At 43.0% G+C, this 20,254-nt stretch overlaps 1 protein-coding gene across 2 annotated transcripts in view; it reads right to left on the bottom strand.

The window, feature by feature from the left end:
* TMOD4 (tropomodulin 4) overlaps positions 1 to 20,254 on the bottom strand; it is a 304,747-nt gene that overhangs the window by 265,869 nt on the left and 18,624 nt on the right. Inside the window, exons 2-4 of one of the 2 annotated variants that reach the window (XM_069649872.1) lie at positions 7,148 to 7,372; positions 6,966 to 7,062; positions 6,763 to 6,872 (exon numbers count right to left, since the gene is read on the bottom strand). The exons of the other annotated variant lie outside the window; for it this stretch is intronic. The gene's annotated coding sequence lies outside the window, so the exon portion shown is untranslated. The remainder of the gene's footprint in view (positions 1 to 6,762; positions 6,873 to 6,965; positions 7,063 to 7,147; positions 7,373 to 20,254) is intronic. 2 annotated transcript variants of the gene reach the window in all.

The raw sequence follows: 20,254 nt of genomic DNA, 5'->3' as shown, positions 1-20,254 counted from the left end.
ACTGCATCCTCTCTCTACCTGCCCATGCTGTTATCTGTTTCCCCTATCTATTCCAACTGTTTCTCTATCAACTATCCCTCCCTTCTCACTACGTCTGGTAAGAAGATATTCAAAAAGGTTATCCTGGCCTCCAACCCAGGTCTCCCCATCGCTGACACCTATTCCAGCACCTCTGCCAGACAAGCCATCACTGACATCCTTTTTTTCGTTCCCTCACCCGATCTCTGTACCTCTCATATGATCTAAATGGTACTGTCATGGTACAAGGCCCTCAGGCTAATCAACTCCTCTTTGATAGGTGGTCCCTCACTTCATCAACTTCCTATCATCTCCAGCTGTCCCCTACTCTCTTCCCCTGGCTACCTTGCCCTCCTCCTCTTCCTCCTCTGCCCCAGCTCAAGCTCCTTCCACACCTCCGCAGGGCATTCCGCTGATTTGTACTCCTTCCTGGAAGGTCTTTAAGGCTGCTAACCTTCTCCATCTTTCCACTCTCAACTCTCGCTCGGCTGTTAAACACTCCTCTGACAGCTGTCATCTCCTAGAAGAACTTGACCTTGATGTCCTTGGTCTCACCGAGACGTGGTTCACGGGCAGCTCTGTCACAAGTTATGACTCTCCTCCCCGACGGCTACAAGATCCACTCAGCCCAGAGATCCAATCCGCCTGGAGGGGGTGTAGCCCTGATCTTCACTGAGTGGATTCCCGCCTCTCTCATTCCCACTCAGACGTACTCCTCTTTGGAATGCCTAGTCTGCAGGTTCCCTCTCTCTCTCTTAGCCCCTCTCTTACTGTTGTTACTCTCCACCGGCTCCCCGGGCAAATCATCTCTTTCCTCTCTGAGTGGGCGGACCTCTCCTCCTCCCTCTTGGCCTCAACCACTCAACTCCTCCTCCTCGGTGACCTCAACACCCATCTTGATTCTACTTGTCCCTCATCTTCTCTCTTCGGCAACCTTTGTGATTCACTCTCTCTATCCTTCCCTTCAGCCCGACTCACTCTGCTGGTCACACACTTGATGTCTTGATCTCCTCTGGCCTCCCCCTCTCTATCCCCTTTGCCACACCTCTCTCCTGGAGTGATTATTTCCTCCTCTCTTCTCATCTTTCCATCTCCTCCCCACAAGCCAAGCCCACTCCTAGACTGCCACCCACCTTCTCAAATACCCAGCCCATGAAACATGTGTCAGTCAAGGCCTTCGCTGCAACCTTCTCCCCCTGCCACACTCCAGGCTGACTCACGCCCTGACACAGCCCTCTCTCTTCTCTACTCCTCTATTTCTGCTGCTCTTGATACTCTTTCCCCTGCCATGAGGATCCGTTTGAAGTCCAAAGTCAAGTGCAATTCTTGGTATGACTCTGACCTAGCTACACTTAAACGTAAGTGTAGGGTGGCGGAGAGGAAATGGAGGGCTTCTTGCTCATGCTCTGACAAACTGGCTTGCCACCTGCTCCAGCGGCAATACCGACTCACTGTCTGCACTAAGAAGAGAGCTCATATACAAGCCTGCGTTTCAGCGGCATCTAACAATTCAGCCAAACTCTTCAAAGGCTGCAAGGAGCTGGCCAACCCTGTTGCAGTCTCCACCCCTCCTCTCGCCTCAATGCCCTTGCCTCTCACTTTATCTCTAAAACCCAGGACATCCTGCCCTCCCTCTCCTCTTCTCCCACTCCTCCTCCTCCTCCTCCCTCTCCTTCTCCTTCTCGGCTAGCTTCCTCTTTTCTCCCCCTATGAGGTAGCTAGACAAGTCTGATCTATGAAAACCTCATCAAACAGGTCCATCCCTGTTCCTCTAAAACCGTGAAGGACCACATTGACACCCTTGCTCCAGCCCTTGCCAATTTCTGCAACCTCTCCCTTGCCTCTGGCTCTCACCCCCAAACCCCCTCTTAAGCACTCCCTTGTGCATCCTCTCCTCAAGAAATCCACTGCTGATCCTTCATGCCTGGCAAACTATCGCCCAATTTTCATTACTCTCTTTTTGGGTAAGCTTCTGGAAAAGCTAGCCATCTGTCAGCTTAATCTTCATTCCAACTCTGTTGGCTCCCTCCATGACCACCAATGTGGCTTCAGTGCTGCCAGAAGCACGGAAACTGCTCTCCTGAACATCTGTGAAGACCTGCTCTCCAACCTCGACTCTAACATTCCTTCTGTCCCTCATCCTACTTGATCGCTGCTCTGCGTTCGACACCATCAACCGTACCACCCTGCTCAATCGTCTCCGTGACAACCTGGGTATCACTAATCAGGCTCTGGCCTGGCTGACCTCTTTTCTTTCTGATCGACCCTCCCAGGTACAACTTGGGTCCTTCCTATCTTCTATCTCCCTCTCCACCTGTGGTGTCCCCCAGGGGTCTAACCTCTTGCCCTGGCTTTTCAACCAATACCTGCCAACTCTTGCCTATTGCATCTTTATTTTCTGCTCAACTTTCCAGTGCTAGGCTGATGACACCCAACTCATTTTCAGGCTTCCTTCAGCCCCCTCCTCTCCTTCCCTCATCTCTGATTGTCTAATCGCCATTCAAAATTGGTGTGCCGCCAATGAGCTTTGCCTAAATGCCAACAAGACTGAGATCCTCCTTATTGGTACACCATCTCCATCCTTTCCTCTCACTTTCTGGCCGGCCTCCCTTTACCCTCCTCCTACCCCGACTTGCGTGTCTAAAAACCTGAGGGTTATATTTGACTCCACAGTTTCCTTCTCCACATACATCTCTGACGTCTCCAAAAAGTCAAACTTTTCATTGCACCTCCTTAGAGGCACCCTGCCTTTCCTCTCCTTCACTCAAAAGCTTACTGTCTCCAAGCTCTGGTTCTCGCCAGACTTGATTACTGTAATAGTCTCTTTCTAAATCTACCTGCCTCCACCCTCCACCCTTTGCAACTAATCCAGAACAGGACTGCTAGACTTGTCCTTGGCCTCAAGCCCTGTGATCGTATCTCTCCAGCTTTGAAATCCCTTCATTGGCTCCCAGTTGATGCAAGGATTACATTTAAAACCATCTGCATTGTGCACAAAGATTTCTGGGGCCTGGGCCCAAAATACCTTCAACTATCCCTCAGTAAATACCTCCCTTCTTAATCCCTTCACTCCTCTACTTCTAACTCCATCAGGGTTAGTCGATGTTCAAAGAAAGGAGCTGGTGGTAGGTCTCTGTCTTCAGCTGGGGCCTCCCTTTGGAAAAGCCTCCCGGCCACCTTGAAACTTGAGGAAAACCATCTCTGGTTCCCGAAGCACCTCAAGACCCTCCTTTTTGCCTCTTTCTTTGCCACCCCTTCTCCCCTGTTGATCTGTTTCGTCTCCTGGCATCTTGCACCTGGCTACCCTCTGTCACTCGGGCCCAGGTACCTGCTCACCCTGCCTCCCGCCTGCAGTGCCTCCAGGCCACCCTCTGCACTGGGGTTCTGTATCTGTACCCATACAGCCCCCTTCACACTTTTCTTCTGCACTACTCAGATTTACCTTATTTGACTAACTTTCATCCGCCACATACGGGCCGCACTAACATGGTTTATTGCCCTTATTTATTTTATTTAGTATTTATTCTGTTCACTCCTCTGTTCCGCACTTGCCACTCCCCCCTCCCATGCACTTTCCCCCTTTTTTCCTTTTCCTTGCACTTGCGCTTGCGCTTTCTTAAATGTCACTGGGCCTAGTAAGATCGCTGTTTTCTTTTTTTTGTTTTTTCTCCCGTGTTCCCCTCCCTTTTGCCTGATCGTGCTCTGAAATACTTGTGCATGAGCGCGATACAAATAAAATACCATTTAATTTCATCATTTTAAAGTGACGACATGAAGTGAAGAGATGAGGGCACACTGAAATGATATGCAAGTACTTTAAGAATAAAGATGTAACTGAAGTAACAAAGTAATATGAATATGCAGATATGAAGAAATCCTATATGCGGAGAAGATAAGTGAGAAAAAATGCAGTAGTTGTATATATGCAGAAACCCAAGTTAGATGAGACATATAGAAGCTTTCTTAAAGTAGGAACTATAACGTAGGTAAAAAAGCCATGTTGAGAAAATGGACGTCGGTTTTGCATAATAGTAAGCTAGAAGCCTCAAAGAGAAAAACCAAGGCTGCAGAGCTGAAAGGCGCTGTAATACAAAATTGTGCAAGAACAAAGGATATTTGTTTGGCTCAGGATCAATGATGCCGCAGCAAGAATATCTCATCAACATATCTGTACACTTAAAGTCATGTTACTGAATACTAGATCTGTCATAAAACATGCCATAGAGGTTGCTGCTCATATCCAGGAACAAAACCTGGATATATGCACTCTTACAGAAACATGGAGTCATGCCGCAGCTGGACCATCCTTAGGGATGGCTATTCCCGAAGGTTACTCCATATTGCGCAACGATAGTAAAGGGGGCAGAGGAGGAGGCATTGCATTGATCTTTAAATCAGAGCTAAATATCTGTGAATTAAGAATAGACGATATACAAGGCAGCGAGGTTTTGCTAGTAAAAATGAGCTTGTGTTTCCACTTGTATGCAGCCACACAACACACGGCCCGGCATCACTCACGGAGAGCCGACCTCCTATTTTGGATTTTCGATCAAAATGAAGTAAACGGAGCAGATTCTAGAGCATGTCAAGTATTCCATGCCTTTTGGGAAGTGCAATACCTATTCTCCCCAACCACATGGACATCCATGGGGACCCCTCTAACTAGGTGGGATCCCCTAGTACCATCCGTCCAGCATTCTAGATGTAGACAAACCAACCTCTTAAAACGTCTGCCCAGCCCTGATGAATGTGGCATTCTTGCCACTGAAACCGGTAGGCTTTTTGTGGCCTTGAATATCAGGAAGAGTCTTAGACGAATAACCAATCAGTCTACAACTCGCCGGACTCCCTGATTCATGATCTCCCATAAAACAGATGGGAACTCTTAAAAATTTCCAAACTGAATTCTGAAGAAACAATGATAAAGATCAGAATAGAAGAGGAAAATGGGAAAGTTTAAACCCGAAGCAAAACCGAAAAAAACTGGACGCTATCTCTAAGACAAGTGAACATAAGTACATAATAGAAAGACGTCTATTTGTACTGTCCTTTTTAATATCCCGTGGATAGAGAAACCCAATAAAATCATTTCTTTCATCTATGAAGTAGTTTTTTAAGAAACCTTAAGTACCTCACTCGAGGGCGAACCTAAAAATAAAACTAAAAAAAAACTAAAAAAATTATTAAAAAAAATGTAAGATTTTTATTAAAATTTCCCCACAGAATTAATCAACCTGAGCTTTCTATTGCGTTAACATATAAGGGTATACTCAGGTCTGAGACCCCGTTGTTGGTCCTTTTGTGCCAAGTAGTAAAAATTAGCACCAACAGTAGCACTGAACTTCTATGATCAATTATGCAACAGTATTCTTCCACTGCTTTAACCCAACACCAAACTGTTGTTGTTAGGAGATTTTAACTACTGGCTTGGTGATTCGTCAGTTGTCAAGGCAAGTGCCGTAGAGGCTGCACTTGACACCTTGGGCTATCACCAAGCTGCTACAACCCCGACTCACGAGAAAGGGCACACTTTGGACTGAGTGGCTGCTCACAATGTTAACATTGAAGTTAATCGAGTAGAACCATGCCCGTGGTCAGACCATCATTGCATTTATTTCTAGGTAAAAATTGAATGCTTTACCAACAAAATTATATATACTAAGGTCCCTATTCTAGTAAGAAATAAGAAGAATCTGACAGCTGACATTCTGATACCTTGTGCTTCCACCCTAAACTCAGAAATTTTGGAGGCAGATACGCTACAAGATATGACTACTTTAGTCCTCTCCACAATTAAGGAAATTACAGAGAAAAAAGCACCATTAAAGAAATAATTCTGTCCCACTGAACGGAAATCATAGAAAACACAATCCCACAACAACGGCTTCCTTCCTCTTAGGGTATGAGTTTGTCTATAACATCTGTCCACTACACATACACGCTACTCATTCAATATGTAGGTAGACACACAAGGTCTTTCAAAAAATAACACATAACACATTTTAATGTCTATCACAGTCATATAAACTATAAAACACAAGTAATACATATAAAAGAACCCTAATGGTTCACACAAAAGTGCATCTGTTCACCAATTCTTTAAGTATGCATCTAAACATCACCCATTAGGTTTGTGCAATCAAACATAACCTGTGGACACACCGTAGTTGTACGTTCTTATTATAATATTCTCCTCTTCTTTGGGAGAAATAAATGTGCCAACACTGAACATGTGTTTCTAGAATCGATACTTTTCTCAAGAATACAATCAAATTAATTTCCTTTGTATTTCTTCATAGATTCTGTCTTCAGGACACTGTTTCTTTCTCACGTAGTCATGTTAAAAATGTGTTGCATACCAGGGGCACCCATGTGCTCCCAAACTTAAATCTACAAAAGGATATAAAACAAGACAGACATCTATATCAGATATCATGTGTGGTATCATGTAATGTGGAACAAGACACAGCTATTGCATACATAATCTCCTATTGCTTTTTAGCCTATGGAACAATTATTCAATCAAACCCTGATCGCACCTGGATCTGAGCCACACCCAACCCCCAACATGAGTTATGTGCTTCATATATAAATTCATTGTCATGCGCATATCCATGTCACATGTAATTTCTTAGCAGATATCCTACATTTTAGCATATAAAAAAAAAGACATCTTCATATGTCATCTATAATTGTCATTATTCTTCGCTCATTTCATATTAGCACTATCACATATTCACTCACTTCCAAATATGCTTGGGTATTGTGTGCAAGTGCTTCACTTTGTTTCCTTAGTGAGCTTCTTCAAAAACTTCTACTGCACGACCATGTCTTGCTGACTTGTTGCGATCTGCCTGATAGTTAATCACAAAAAAACAATTCTCAATTACTAAACGGAGTCTCAACCCATTGCAAAAAATAAGGACACCGCCTCTCTTCGTGCTTACCGCCAAACGGGAAAGCCAAAAATCACTTCCTCGTCTTTTTCAGCTAGTTCAAAGCCATTTCTGCTCGTAGTCATCAACGTTTCACATCCGCAAATGTCTAAACATAAAAATGTACCGTTAGAGATGCTCTAACTCTCCGTGGTGTAACCATCTATTCAACAAAAAACCAACCCTCACGTTACCTTAGTCAAGGGAATCGGACGTCTCTCGATCGTTCTCCTCCCAACTCTCTCAATTGTAACGGCCTTGTGTGTAAATAAACCACCTGACCGCATCAAAAAAGAGTTTGTGCGTGAACGTGTCACAGCGTTCTTTTTGGCCTCGTGACCGTGAGGCGTTGAATCAAGAACTACTCAGAGCCCAGATGGTTATGGGCTATGTAGTTTCTGCATTTGCTTGCTACATAACTGAACGGAAAAACAACAAATGTGTCAATGTAGAAATCCAAGAATTAAAAACAAAAAATACTAAACACTTCCATGACTGGAGAAAGAGATATTATGTAAAGACGCTGCCAGGACCTATAAAAACGCAATAATTCAAGCAAGAAAAGTTACTTTCAACAACAGAAGTATTAAGGCGACCTCAGACAGTAAAGAATTATTCAAGATTCTGAAAGAGCAGGAATGCCCCAAAGGTCCTAACAAAACACCACTTGTAAAAGATAAAGTATGGTGGTCCAGGAAGCCATGACGAATAACCTAGAAAACATCAAAAAGAAACATTGATGAGAAAATAATTACTCTTAATAACTCAACTGAAATAAAAATAAACTCAACTGAAATAAATAACAAAGAGGTTATCAGTCAACCTAATACACAGCAGGAATTTTATTTCACACGAATCACAGAGCCAGAACTAGCAGAAGTCATCAGACAACTAAAAAAGACCAGCTACAAAGGGGATCCGTGCTCAGCACTTATCATTAAAGAATGCGCACCCTCTCTACTACTACTAAAATTCGTCAACACATCGTTCTCCCAAAATTCTGTGCCTAAAGATCCAAAGGAAGCATGGATAACACCACTCCTGAAAAGATCTACCTTATGCCCATTATCATTATGCCCATTATCCTTGATGAACTATAGACCAATTACAAACACACCATTTCGCCTTACAATTTTAGACAGGGTCGCTTATAATCAAATTTCCATATTTCTCAACAACCACAATATATTAAATAAACATCAATCGGGTTTTAGAAAACACCATGGCACAGAGGCAGCCCTTCTCAATTTGAAATCCAAATTTACTGGAAGCCATGGATTTAGGACATGCTTTGTTACTGATGATCCTTGATCTTTCGGCAGCGTTCGACCTTGTGGACCACTCCATCATGGCCACCAGGTTGAGGGATACAGCACACTTCTCTGAACAAGCAACTCAGTGGATCATATCTTTTCTAAGTGACAGGCAAGGTAGGGTAGCCAGTGAGGAGCCAGAGTCGGAACCAGTAAGATTAATCTATGACGTACCTCAGGGGGCATGTTTATCCCCATGTTTTTACAACATATTTATGTTGCCTTTCTTTGATATGCTGGGACATATGGGTGTCATATTTTCCAACTATGCTGATGACACACAATGTGTCATCCCACTAACAAGAGTACACAACATTGATGAAGTAGCAATTAATAAAATCTATGACACAATCCAGATATGGATGGTGAATAACGGTTTACCATTAAACAATGACAAGACGTAGTTAATGGTGATGGGAACAAATAGTAAGCTGGCTGAACTAGGAACAGCTTTTAATCATTTTAAAATTGCATATCGAGACCCTAAAAAAGGTCAGAACTCTGGGCATTATTCTGGATCAAACTCTAACCATGGAATTCCAAGTTAACAACCTCATATCCTCTTCCACGTACTACCTGAAGCTATTGACACATCTCAAACATGTAGTATCACTAAACAATGCGGAAACAATGGCCAGAGCCATAATAGGTGCCAAGATAGACTATTGTTGTAGCATACTTATAGGGGCCACACTAACATAAATCAATTGATCACAAGTTATTCAAAATAGCGCAGTAAGGATAATCAAAGGCCTCAAAAGGAGAGACCATGTATCTGACGATAGGAGAAGCCTACATTGACTACCAGTTAATGCTAGAATGCAATTTCGATTGTTTCTTATCGTACATAAATGTGGTGCAGGCCATACGCCTACCTACCTCTTGGAAGGGGTGGTAGAGAAACAAAGTCAGAGGACCCTGAGATCCAGCAACATCCATTTACTGAAAACACATAGATGCAAAACTAGTAAAACACTTAAGGGAGCCTTTAGTATGGCAGCACCCATATAATGGAATGCTATAACACAAGACCTAAGAGAAACAGAGTCCACTGATTCCTTCAAAAAGAAATTTAAAACTCTACTATTTCACTAGTCTCCTTACTAACGAAAAACCCTAGGTAGCAGAGAACATCAGAGACCCAGGCCCTATATTGTAGCACTGTTATATGTGCACCCATAAGCCCTCGGGTACCCCTGTGCGCATTAGAAATTGATTAAAGTAAAGAAGCAACTGCAAGACACGAAAGGAGTCGAAGAGGACAAGCCATGTACGTAGAACATATTTCTCTTAGATTAAATAAAGGAGTGAACATTTGTGAATGCTAATTATTGGACAATCAAAGATGAAGACAGCATATGCAAAACGGAGCAACCAAGTCTCCAGAGGTTGAAGAGAGTAATTGCACCCAATATAATTGAATCAAATAAGCACTAAATGAAAGGATAGAAGGACAAAATCATGGTCTCCTCACACGTGGTGCAAGACTAGAAAACCAGTGCTGTTCATGAAGTCTCCAGAGGAAGATAGAAATGTACCTTCACTCCCTTTAACGTCCAACGGAAGAGAACAGCTAGCAAGGTCAACTACAAAAAAGAAGCGTTGGCTTAGGGCCTAACTGATGAGAAATGGTAGGCTAACTAGCCAAGTGGGCAATTGTCTGACGTTGCTCCCTGCACCTGGGTTTCATTTTTCTTGCGTGCTGCTAATGAGCCAAATGTCCAAGGTTGGAAGAGTGTGCCAGCCAATCAGGATGGCCAATGTGATGATGGAAAATACATTGTTGCAGAAGCCAATCCGCTGTTATTAGTCTACTATTATCTGAATGATATGAAGTTAGAGGTAGTTCAAGGCATGCCTACTTGCGCCCCATCTAGATGGAATTGTGAATGTTAGCATGTGAAAGTTGCATTTAGAAAGTGTGCCCTATAGCCTCTCCTTGAATTTTAGAAATGTGCCCAATAGCCTCTCTGGTAAATGGAATTTAGAAGTGTGCCCAAGATCCTCTGTGAAAGTTGCATTTAGAAGTGTGCCCAATACACACTCTCGAAAGTTGCATTTGAAGTATGCCCAATAAGCTCGCTGTGAATTTAGTAGTGTCCACAATAACCACTCTGTGAAAGTTGCACTTAGAAGGGCGCCCAATACCCCCTCTGTGAAATTTAGAAGTGTACCCAATTACCCAATAACCTCTGTGAGAGTTACATTTAGAAGTGTGCCCAATAGCCCCTCTGGTAAATTGAATTTAGAAATGTTCCCAATAGCCTCACTGGAAAATTGATTTTAATAGTGCGCCCAATAGCCTCTCTGTGGAAAATTGAATTTAGATATGGGCCCAATATCCTCTGTGAAAGCCGCATTTAGAAAGTATGCCCAATAGCCACGCTTTGAAAGTTGTATCTAGAAGTGCTACCAATAGCATCTGTGAAAGTTGATTATAGAAGTGAATCCAATAGACACTCTGGAAAGTTGCATTTAGAAGTTTGACCAATAGCCTCTCTGAAAACTTGAATTTAGAAGTGTGCCCAGTAGATGCTCCGTGAAAATTGCATTTAGAAGTGTACCCAATAGCCTCTGTGAGAGTTACATTTAGAAGTGTGCCAAATACCCTCTCTGATAAATTGAATTTAGAAGTGTACCCAATTGCCTCTGTGTGGAAAATTGTACTTAGAAGTTTCGCCCAGTAGCCTCTCTGGGAAAGTTGCATTTAGAAGTTTGCACATTGAAAAAGCATACAACCCATCATATCACACCACCACGCTTACTCTCTCCTTTACATCACCACTCAACTAGAATACAGAGATACTATGACACCATTCGGTATAACTGTTCTCATACGAACATCCGCCGCTTACTCCACATCATTCTATGTAAACACTGCTGGTCTCACACCCCCAGCCAGGCGTTTTCCTCAGGCCTAACGCAGCCACATCCGTTCCGGATAAATCCTGCCAGAACGAACACATTCTCCTGATCTCTCAACCACCACACCTACCGATAAGAAACAGCTATTACACAAGTACCGCACGAGCTGCACACATATCCGGTGCTCACACGCACCTTTTGACTCTCCCTACTCTCTCTACTGATCTGAACTGCGGTTCCCAAGGGCGTTCAACCTACCAGCGCCTTCAGACCATACCAATGGTATATAAGGCGCTATATAAGTGCAAAATAACAATAACAATAACAATATTAACATCTGAATAAGCTGTAGGTATACATGTTCCCTTAACCAATCCCTCTGCATGATATGCTTTACTTTTTGCCATGTAGGATGACATCATAGCTGACGTACATCGAGGTATAATGTTTTTTGTGTAACAGAAATGCTCTGAGACTGAGTAAGCTGCAAACTTGTTATGCTTGCTAGATTTGCCTTTTTTTTGAGCTGATAATAAAGTAGGGTTTTGACATATTCTTTGAGTCTGTCCGGTTATTTGGGCCTGAAATCAGTTATTGTGGTAATCCCGTCCAGCACTTGGTACACTGCAGGTACTTCTAGACAGCTTCTTCTGGAGAGCTGTAGAACCAATGTCTATCTCCTTGTATGATTTTCAGCCGGGCCGGACTGGGTAAAGTAGCATGTAACGTTATCTATTATCATTTTGTATAGTCTGGAAAACTTAATACAGAGCAGTTATCCATGCATATCGGGCTGCACCGCCTCGCCATCTGTAAAATTGCCTCCTGGTCTCTATAACTAAAGCTCCTAGCAATCACTGTATGAGGTCTCGCAACGGGTGGCAGTTTGCTGGCAAGGACTTTATGGGCACTCTATATTTTTAAACACTTTTAAAGGCCCTAGGATCCCAGTTTTTCCTGCATTCATGATTCTAGAAAGAGCATCATTGATTCTCCCTCCTGGCCCTCCGGGTGTCCGATCATGTGAACATTGTTACTAAGGGAGCAGCTCTCTGCATCCTCCGCTATTGCTTCTAGTGTTTTGGTTGTCTGCATGAGTTGGGATACCTGTCTTTTCAGTGGCTGTAGCTCCTCTGTCACTGAGGTGACTTTAATGTCTTTTCCTTTTTGATTTTCAGACATCTTCTGTAAGTCAGCGTGTAACAAATTGAGTACCTCACTGAGGTGGCAGATTTGCAGCTCCAGGGCCATCCTGGGATTTCAGACCACCATGAGAACCTTCAAGATTCTTTCTTCCAGAACCAATGCAGGTTCAGCTTTCCTTGTCAGGGAGGCTGCTTGGGCAGGGGTCTGCAAACGCTTTGTAGGAGTCGTAAAGGAGTACATTTTTGGTTGTCACCCTTTTCCTCCCATGCTCTCTTTGGGTGTAGTGCCCGGGAGCAGGGGGCATCAGTTCACATTACATAAACGACGTATGTCATTAACAAATGTCATATGTGTAATATGAAATGATGAACTAATAGCTTGTCAAACACATGTCGATATAGGGGCATTCAGTCAATTAAACCTTTCTTGGAATACAATTGGTAGTCTCATAGTGTATATTTCAAGGACAGGCACATGATAAGGGGTGACCTATTGCTATGCTAAAATGCAATGACAGTGTTGCTTTATTGTAATATAGACCACTCTCAAAAGGGCCCAGCACTCAAGTACAAGGTTCACACTTTTTGGTGCTCATTTATTTGATGTTCTTGGCATACTTATTCAGTTTAATATCTCCTCAAAGGGGATAAATTACTAAGCAATCTCACTGATGGAGCAGCTTGGGCAAGAAAGCGAATACAGTGGCTGACTTAGCCTGGAATCTGAAGGATAGATGTACGGCATGAGTAGGAGAGGGCGGAGTGTCTGTGATTTTATAAATACTGAACAGACACTTCCTTGTGAGGCAGAATGATCTAAAAATTACTATGCAGTATATTTGTGTATAGAGAGATTGGGAACTGGTCGATTTTAAGGAGCCTTAAGAAATGCAGTGGACAAAACTAGTAAATGTGCAATTTGGTAAAGAATTATATGATTAGGTTCCATGCGAGACACACTGGATGCAGCAGTTCAATGCACTTTGTAATGGGAAATTCAGAAATTCAGAAATGATTTTATGGAATAAGTATGCAACTGATAAGAATTGCTGCTATTGCACCTTGCACTTTATGGATATGTATGCACTTTATGAGTCGAATGCAATTTTGCACAAAACCAACTACGTTGCCAACTGAAAGTTTCAGTCGTGATACATTGTTATGCTGACCAATACTGCTGCTACTGCACTATGCACTTTACACATTTTAGAACATCAGAGATAGGAACATGATCACAATCATTGCTACTGCATGATGTGGTTTCCCAATATATTGGCACTGAAGGATTCCAAGGCTTTTATATGAACAATACCATGCTGCTAAATCAGAAAAGGTTTGGCACTTGTTGCTATTTGCACTATGAACCTTATGGAATCATCATAACTGTTGCCACTGCATGATGTGGTCCATCGATATGTTGGCACATAAGGATTCCAATGCATTATTTATGAATAATATCATACTGCCAAATTAGAAAAAGTTTGGCGCTTGTCGCCTTTTGCACTATGCACCCTATTAATTGAAGAGCAATGAAGACAGCCACACTATCAGAATGACTGCCATTGAAGTATGCATCATCTCGCTACCGACATGTCATAGGATCCCAATGCACTGCGTAGTATAAGAACTGTGCTGCCGATTGTAAGCCAAAGATGAGACAACTGGATCATTAATCAACATAGCCATTGGTGCAATATGCATTTCATGAAATACAAAGGTTTCTGAGAAAGTCAATGCTATGCTGATCAATGAAGCCACTAGGCGTTAATCGCACATTGGGACTGGGTGGCCCATAACCCTGTCAGTGCATTGTGCACGTGTTTGGTAGAACTCTGTGTCAAAATACCGTTAAATGTCTATGTGGCTGTTTATAACTTTGTGGCAAGTCGGGCATCTACATGACATTAGATTTGAAATGTCAGATACTGTGTTTTCAAAAATGCATGGAATCCCCAAAACAGAGGATACTCAAGCACAATTTAAAATATTTGATGCACGAGGGGTGCTATTCATGTGTCTAGTGTAGAAAAGCTGCAAATAAGAGTCAAAAGCACTACCTCTGTCACATTATAAGATGGCCACCATGCTGTTGCTAGACAAGATGTGCATTGGCTAAGGGAGTCCTTCTTCTATTTTGACCAAAATAATCTCCAGTGTTTCCCGTATGCTCTGCACTAATGTTTTAAAACTCACTGGTTGTTGGGGGCTTACTGTTGTGAACAAGCGGCGAGATTTGCAGCGAAACGCGTCAATGCCCGAAAACGCGCACTTTTTTGCCCTATGGGAGTGCCACATTTTGATGGCCTGTAATTTTAACTTTTAAATTTTGCTTGCCAAGTTGTAAGGATCCAAATAAAGAAAACTTTTTTCTACCAAACGACAATTCTGAATCGGGGGGGTGTGAATCCCACCGTGTCCACTGAAATTTCAATCACTTGACAAAACTTTACTTGCTTTTTCCCTATTTCCCAGCATTGTAAGAGCATGCTTTTGAAGACGAATTCCCAGACACAATTGCTAACCTTGGGGTGGACCAAAAGCACCCACTAGTACTTGGTCATTTTAACATGTGGTCTGAGCAAAATCACAGACACAACAGCAAGGTCTCTATTTTCAAAAGCCTTCAACTTAAACAACTAGTCAAAGGAATGACACATTTAGCAGGCCTTACCGCACAAGGGATAAATACTCAAAAGCATACAGGGGACAAATGAGTAACAGGATCAACACACTTTGGGGAGTCCCCCGGATGAACCATTCAAAGACAAATTTAATGGCCCAGTCTTAACTCATACTGGGTCCCACTCCGTAGGTTATTAACATCACCACACAGAATGTAATACACAGTGCACTGGATTTTTCATTTAATATAAAAAAATTGTAATTTTATTACATAAGCCATGGGTCCTACGTTTCACAGAATAAAACAAGCCACATACAAACATATATTAATGTGGAGAATGTATATATACATCTAATAGCATTTTTGTGGTTAATTCATAAAAGCTAAAGGTGACACAGCCAAAATTCTCTAAAATGGAGGAGAACGGGCACACATGCTGTCTTCCTGGCCCTATCTGGCTAACAAGTCACAGAAATGCTCCATAAAGCAGTGTCACCTAATACAAGTTCTAAAATTAATTAAACATGGCGAAATAAATTACGCCTGACCAAAAAACACAGATCCCAGGTCTACGTCCATAGTTGCATTATTAAAGGATAGTTCCGGGACTTTTTTTTTATTGTCCCTACGGTTCGGCCATGTGTTTTTAAGCATAACTCGGTAGATCGTAGAAAACTTTCCTATGGACCTTACCCGACTTTTCGTCCATTATCGCACTCGAAATCAGCCGCCATTTTCTGATAATCCTATCATTTCCCCCCATCGCCCTGGCTCACCTGCTTTTGCGGCACTAAATCAAATCCCCCGCCCCTGAGCCTGACATCAGCAGACGCGTACCGCCCATTTCCCAACGCCAAAGCACGTTTCGTGTCAACAATCGCTGCGCTTCAGCTAATGAAGTGTCGCCATGGAAATGGCAGGACGCCTCTTTCCTCAATAAGTATAAACACACCGTTTCACAACACACAGCAGCAGATTTTCGATTCCATTACTCTCTCTGTTTTACTTTGAGTATTCTGTGACTCATTTCTGTGCTCTGGTCAGCTACCTTCGCCGCGTCTAGGCCTTGTGAACACCTGTACCATCTCTGTAAATTATTTTACTTTCTTTACCACACAATGGCTACAATAATGCCGTATATGTACGAGCCCGAGTACACCGAGGAAGAACTACTGGAAAGGCAAGCACGCGAAAACGATGGGGATTCGGACGGCAGTTGGGAGGACCAGTCAACGGATGAAGAGCCTGGACCATGTCGCATGGACGGCGTCTCCACCTGGTGCACGTGCAATCGGTGCGAGCTAATTCCAACTGAGGAGGAGAACTGCTGCTGCCGTGAAAATTCCGGGTGCTTGGCCTACATTTCGGAAGGCGAGCCAAGTCCGCAATGCATCACCGAGCTGCCAGAGTTCAGGGAAGCCTGCCTCTCACGGACCGTGTTGAGGATGATGATGCACGAACTTCGCGGCACTGTTCGTCCGCGTAATCCGAGTAACGAGTAAGTATACTCTGGTTGTGATGTCAGTGATGCCACTACTATTTCATGGTCGTCTCCCACATATAAAATTACATCTACATATCATTCGAATGCATGTAAATTGGTTCCATATTGTGCATTTTCTAGATAGAATTTTTTTCAAAGCAGAATGACATTTTTTACCTGAATCGACAGTGATAAGAAAGTTTTGTCATTTTAATACAGTTTGCATCTTTCTTTTTCACAGGTGGTACAGGCTGGTGGCCTATCGTTGCTTCACTTGGTGGCTTCACGGGAGGCTCGGACACCGCGTTCGGAGAGTAATACCTGCCTGTGCGGTACTTGCCATTAGACATTTCCCCAGCGACAGTGGACAATACCGCGGATTTTCCCTGGATGTGCTGCAACCGGAACTTTACAATGTGTAATGTTTATTATTTATGTTCAATTGAAATTAAGATCTAAAATAAAACCCAACATATATTTTAACAATGGTTGTTTTGATTTTTTAAATGAATCTAGTGTGTCTCCATTGAATAGTCTTCCTGTGCCTTGTCTTGTCACACCACATGTCTCCGGCCAGCATCCTCCCTCACGCTGGCCGCCCACCTTCAATCCACATAACCGTTGAACCCATATGCAGCAGACATACATATGTTATTTTGCGGGTTGGCATCAAGCCTAGGCATCCAGGGTCTCCAGGGTGAACTGCACCCATATATTCTCCTGGGACGGTGAGGTATTTATAAACTCACCCCCCTGCCTTCCATGTACTAGATCCTGCAGCCTGCCTCTTACATGCAGTTAGATGGCCTCTCCTTGGTGAGGCCCTGCGGCAAACGAGTCTTGTCTGCACGACCACCACCCCAATCCACCCCCCGCCCTATCAAAGGCAGTTCGCAGCGGGGTACTTGTGCTGGCAAGTGGAGCTGTCAGGGAGCGATAAAGGCCAAGAGGTGCCAAAGACCATGTACACTTCAAAGTGGTCTATAGAGCATGGGTTGTTGTTCCCATGTCTACCTCCAGACCCCGTGTCTCCTGCCAAGCATCCCCCCTCACGCTGGACGGCCCCCTGCAAACCGCATAATGCCACGACATATACACGTCATTCATTCACAAACACACCCCTGTTTCGAATTCTTTATAACCCACTTCATATTTCTAATGAGAACTTCTTTGCGCTTTGCTAGTCAACCCGTGAAGGTGCTGGTTATCTGCTCTTCGTCTCTGTGAACTTCCGTGACCACTTCGAGGAAACTCGTCAGTTTGCAACCTGTGAACTGCTCACTGTTCTACGACAAGAAACTACTCTGATCCCGGAATCTAACTGTTTGTTCGTCAAGGTAAGGCCATGTACCATAATCATTTTGCGTCCAATTTCTTTTCGTTCAAGACAGTACATGCAAGGAACTAGTCACATGTTCTGAGTTTAGTCAAATTATTTTTCTATTTTTTTAAAGTTATTCAAATACTTATCCGCATGTGAATAACCTGTATAGTTCCAAGAACCAAAACGAACATTGCATTGAACCTTTTATGTGTCATTTAATTTTTTAACACATTGGTATTCATAGAGAATTGTTGATCTTTACTTTTCAGAACTTTCCACAATGCCTGCCTGTTCCATTGGCGGTTGCCCTTCGAAGACCCATAATAAATCTGAAGGTACTATAATGCATGTTTTCCCTAAGACAATAGATCAGATAAGAGAATGGGTCCGATATTGCGGATATCCACCGTCTGAGCTTGAAAGTAGAGTCCTAGAAGTCTTTGCGGACAAGAGGGGTGATCGATACCGCATCTGCAGCAGGCACTTTAGCTCAGACATGTACTCCACATCATTGCTAATAAAGAAGAACACACCGCGAGCGAGGCGAAAATTGCTCTCAACCGCTATTCCCACTCTATTCGTCCACATCCCTCCACTGGTGAGTCAAGTTTACGTATTTATCTCTCGGCCTTGCGGTAGTGTGTAGCATTAGCTAACAATAATTTCCCCATTTATGTATCCACTCAATATGAAGGCGGAAGATTCTCCATCCGTGTCGTTATTGCAGTCATCAGCCACTTCAAGCGCCTATCGGGTAATCTTACTTGGCTATTCTGCCACTGACTTGTTTTAGGCATGTAAATCAATAGTTTTAATTTATCATGTAATTATTTTACCTAATGGTACACCCTTGTACTCGTCCTCTAGTCTTTGTTTTCAGTTATAATTATTGTTATCCAAAATAATGCAAGTACTGTCTTTCAGGGAGATGCTGAGGAGTCCAACGTATTGACGACAACCGTTGATGTCACTCAGATGCTCGAGGTACGTTTCCGGACAGTTCCATCGATGGAGATCATCAGATCTTGCATTCTTGTAGCATGATTGTTACACACAATGTTTCTTTCGTTTTTAGCCATTGATATGTCCTTCTGTCGTCGCCCTCCTATGTGTCTTCTTTTTTCAATATTGTGTTCATTACTAATGAAAGTCCTATGTTTCAGGGAGTCGATGGAGCATTATTCCAAGAAGAAGGGGGAGCATGCAGTTACGGGTTGGCGCAACAGCTTGCAGAAGTGTGCACCGCAGTTACATCGTCCCTTGATGTTCTTATGCATTTCGAGGTATGGATACTGACAGTTCGATCAAGCGAGATCATATGACGTGATTACATCCGCTATACTTCCTTCTTTATTAACGCAAGTACTATGTTTCAGGGAGATGACGGAGCTTCTTCTACAAGAACATCACCCCTAGTAGTTGATGCAGATCTCTGGGTGGTGACACTTCCAACGATCGAGCAAATCGAATCATATTTACATATCCATTATTTATTTTAGACAACTGATCATTTGTGCAGGTCTATTTAGATGAGCCGTTGACGCCTGCACAAAGTTTATGTTCTTTTTAACAAAATAGAAAACCATACTAATGCAATTACTGTGTTTCAGGGAGTTACTGAAGCATCATCTTCAATAATATCATCAATGGAAGTCTATGAGGAGCCCGAGGTATGGATCTTGACAGTTCCATCTATTTAGATCAACAATGCGTGAATAATTGTCGTTTGAATGTTCTACACAAAGCGTTCATTCGTGTTTTGCAATTGAGATGTACGTGGGTATTGGTCCCCAAGTACATTTTGTGTTTTCAATATTATTATACATACTAATGAAAGTTCTATGTTTCAGGGAGTCGATGGAGCGTCAGTGCGTGATGGATGTGCTTATCATGAAAATATAGTCGTTGCAGCGCAAGAGGAAGTGGAGACATGCACACACGAGTCGGAGCAACAGCGTCCTGATGTTGAAGTTCGAGGCAAGAAAGTTTCAAAGAAAAGAAAGCAAAAGAAGGTTAGTGTCCTGGTCACTATATTATGTTGTTTTTCACTGTTAATAGTTCAATACTGTAAGTTGTGTTTAAACTGAACATCCCTTTTCCAATCTGTCCTCTAGTTGCGAGTGGGTGTACGAACTAGATCTACACAGACAGTGAAGCGAACGAGAGATGTTGCTTGTCAAACCTTTTGGCAGGGACTTGAGACTGGAGATGCATCGTGCCAATGGGAAGAATATGAAGTGATTGACAACGGAGCTATACCACATCCAGCCATCGATAGTGAATGTCCTCCTGGTAGTTCGGATGCAGTCGGAGATCAATTCACAGAATCCACACCCGCAATAACTAAGACCGCGAGAAAGTTGAAGAAATTGTTTTATTCACCCATCGCCGGAGAAGGAACAGATGTTGCAATGGAAGAGAATGAAGTGGACGACAATGAAACACCATCAATATCACTGAACATAGCGGAAGACGATATCAGAGATTCTACCTTTCATGTGAGTGACATGTCCTCAACGTTACAGGCCGAACCAGCTGGGATGCAGAG

The sequence above is a fragment of the Ambystoma mexicanum genome, chromosome 1p (genome assembly GCF_040938575.1).
Source record: "Ambystoma mexicanum isolate Mex_15411 chromosome 1p, UKY_AmexF1_1, whole genome shotgun sequence".
Classification (NCBI taxonomy): domain Eukaryota; kingdom Metazoa; phylum Chordata; class Amphibia; order Caudata; family Ambystomatidae; genus Ambystoma; species Ambystoma mexicanum.
This window is presented reverse-complemented; position numbering and strand designations above follow the sequence as displayed.